This window comes from Otolemur garnettii, unplaced genomic scaffold, assembly GCF_000181295.1.
Source record: "Otolemur garnettii isolate 467f Iridium unplaced genomic scaffold, OtoGar3 scaffold00001, whole genome shotgun sequence".
Taxonomy (NCBI): domain Eukaryota; kingdom Metazoa; phylum Chordata; class Mammalia; order Primates; family Galagidae; genus Otolemur; species Otolemur garnettii.
The window spans coordinates 45,792,692-45,796,023 of NW_003852396.1; the positions used below are offsets into that span (position 1 = coordinate 45,792,692).

General features: G+C 46.6%; 1 protein-coding gene across 2 annotated transcripts in view; it reads right to left on the reverse strand.

Moving 5' to 3' along the window:
• The window catches only part of PLEKHA7 (pleckstrin homology domain containing A7), a 212,965-nt gene that overhangs the window by 178,035 nt on the left and 31,598 nt on the right, over positions 1-3,332 (reverse strand). The gene's annotated exons all lie outside the window — the stretch shown is intronic.

The following is a 3,332-nucleotide window of genomic DNA, read 5'->3' on the forward strand; positions in this document are numbered from 1 at the left end:
AAAAAAAAAAAAAAAAAAAGACTTCCACCTCTTAAAAAAAAATTAGAAAAATTTGTCAGTCTTGGTGGCATGAACCTGTAGTCCCAGGTACTCCAGAGTTGAGGTAGGGGGATTGCTTGAGCCCAGGAGTTGGAGGCTGCAGTGAGCTATGATGATGCCACTGCACTCTAGCCCAGGCAACAAAGGTACATCCTGTCTCAAAAACAAACAAACAAATAACAAAGAAAAGAATGTAAATAACTTTTCGTATTAAAATACAAAAAATAATTTTTAAAAATGCTTGGAGTAAAACTTCAATTTTGCCACCTGTAAAGTTTCCAGGTAACTCATATCCTTTTCTCAGCTAGCAGAGTGTTGTGTGTACATCTCCATTCTAGGACTCATTTCATTCTGAGACTTAGCACTGCTGTTTGGGGCCAGCTGGCCCCTCTGAACCCCACCTCAGGATGGAATGCACTCACTGTGTACCTCCTTGCACCCCCTGGGGGCCTAGCCCTTGCTAGGTACCCATCAATGGAACTTACGGATTTGGCCAGAGTCTCAAGGTTCAAATGAAAGCCTCTAAAATTTCTCAGGGTATGGGTGGCACCTGTGGCTCAAAAGGGTAGGGCACTGGCCCCATATGCAGGAGGTGGTGGGTTCAAGTCCAGCCCCGGGCAAAAAATAAATAAATAAAATAAAATTTCTCAGGGTAGTTGACCTTCTAACGTGGGTCCCTACTGAATGGGCCTTCAGAAATAAGCCCTGGGAGCGAACTATAAAACCTGGGAAATGGCAAAGATCTGAGGCCAGCCTCCCTGGTCCACAGAAGAAATGATGGTACTCCTCTGTGGAGCACCCTGTTTGAAATGTTTTCCTTACTCTGTTTCTAAGAGTCACCCTATCCCCCTTTTCTCCTCCAGCCCCTTCTCTCATGCAAGGGCAAAATCAGACTGGAAGGGCTGGCTCAGCCACAGAGCAGAAACACATGGTACAGGCTGGAATGCTGACAAGCACAGAGACTTACGGGAATGTGCCACACAACTAGAAGGAACCCCCCCAACTTCTGTGAGGCCCCACTTAGTTCTCCTTAATCAAGAGGAATAGACTAGCTGATAACTAAAACCCCCACCCTCTGGGCAAGCTCTGCCTGGACTTTGCTTTATAGGACTTTGCTCTGTAAGACTGTATCTCTGCGGTGAGAAGCAATGCTTTTACTCTAGGAGAACAACCATCGTATAGAGCAAACTCTTTTCTTAGAGCAGTACAGATATTTTTCAAAGCTGAATCCCAGGTGGGGGATCGTGTCTGTTTTGTTCACTGTGATGTGCCCAGCTCACATGCCAGTGCCATGGTCTGCACTCAATAAATACTTGTTGAATGCACACAGGCATGCATGCTTGCACACCAACTATTCTTTAGGCAGAACACCTGGCAGTGTGCAGTCACACCCCCTAGGACATGGTGCTACTCCCCTCACCATAGCTAACTGTTTCTTTCTACTGTCAGGACCATCACATCCCTACCTTCCCATCACTAATCTCATAGGTGTGTAAACATTCTAGGAAGGTGAGACAACCACCTCCTCTCCCCCTCCACCACTCCATACTTCACCCATGGCCACGTGAACCTGCTAAAACTGTTTGCTAACATGTCAACTCTCTGTTCTAATGGCTGCAACAGCTCCCTATCACCCAGAGAATCAGGCAAAACTCCTCAATCTAGTCCCTAAAGCCAACCACCAGCCTCCTTCCCTCCCTCTCCAAACAGGCTCTCACTTCTCACCTCCAAGTATCCCACCAAAAAAATTCAGCCCAGACCCTCTGACTTTACATCACTGCTCTAACCCTTCCCTCCTCCACGAAGCCTTCTCAGTCCTGCTGACTGCTCCTTCTCAGACTTCCTCTACCCCTTGTTTTCTGTGCCCTCATTTATCCCTCCTCTACCCCTGGGCAGTGTCACTCTCTTCTCTGTGTCCCTTTAGGGCCCAGCATCATTCCCAGTAGATGTGAAATAAATACCTGTTGCTCCCATCTTGCCCCAACTCAGAGCCTCCAACTCCTCACCAACCACCCCATGCCAAACCCACATGGCAGTAGTGCCGACCTGCCCAGACAGCTCACTGGTAGCTAAAGCAAAGCTCACTGGCTGGGAAGCAGATAAACCTGAGGTCGACTCTTGGTTTTTATCAATTCCTAGAGCAAGGCAACCCAAGCAAGTTATTTAACCTCTTGGAGCCTTGGTATCCTTGTCTGTAAAATGATATAGAGTATTTCCTTCATCTTCAGTCTGCTGTAAGGATGAAACAACATAACACAAAGTGCCCAGCACCCAGCAGACAGGAGGCAAAGCTTCCTCCTCCTCCTTAGGCACCCCATCGAAAATCCACTGGCTCAGACCCGGTGCCTGAAAACCGGTTGGACAGCAGGCACACCCCTCACCTCCAGGAGGCTCCCTAAGGTAGAGGAAACAAAGCCCGAATTTACTCTGACTCCCCTCAAGCAGGGAGGTCTCTGGAAGAGGTCTTTGTTAACACAACTTTAGTTTAAAAGCCTCTTTATGGGCCAGACACAGTTTCTATTTTGTAAGAGGGAGGGAGAATCAGCCTGCAGCTTAATATCACTTAATGCTGATAAGGAGGCCTTTTGTTCACATCCTCAATTAAATTCTACAGTAATTAGTGGCCACCTACTCCCGTGGCTTGAGGGAAACAAAGGAGACAAGAACAAGGCATGGTCCTTGTTCACAGAGACCAGATACAAAACTGTTATGAGTAACACAAGACAGAAAGTCACCCACGGGGAAAGAGAGGTGTAGCAAGCCTCAGCAAACCCAACCCTGATGGGCTCTAGAATCATGGAGAATAATAGTAAAGGCATGCCAGGCTAGATGCTGCACGTGTGCTTTTCCATTCTCTCATTTAATATTTGTGTATATCTTGCTGTATTCAGAAAAACAGATCTGCAGCATCATTTAATGGCTCCATGATTTAACTAGTTCCTAACTGATGGCCAGTTGGGCTGTTTGCAATTTCTCAGCATTATTAGCAAGGCTGCAAGGAAAATTCCTGTACATGTATCTTTGCAATTTGTGTTCTTTATCTTGAAAGGAAGGAGTCATAGTGATAGAACTGCTGAAGAAAGCACAGAGATAAAACTGTACTTTTGATTATCTCAATAAACGATGAAACTATCCAAAGTGCATATGTAGAGTTTTACCCCTTCTCAAAGCACATCCATCTAAATAAGCACATACGGCTCGGTGCCTATAGCTCAACCGGCTAAGGCGCCAGCCACGTACACCTAAGGTGGCGGGTTCGAATCCCCAGCCCGGACCCGCCAAACAACAATGAC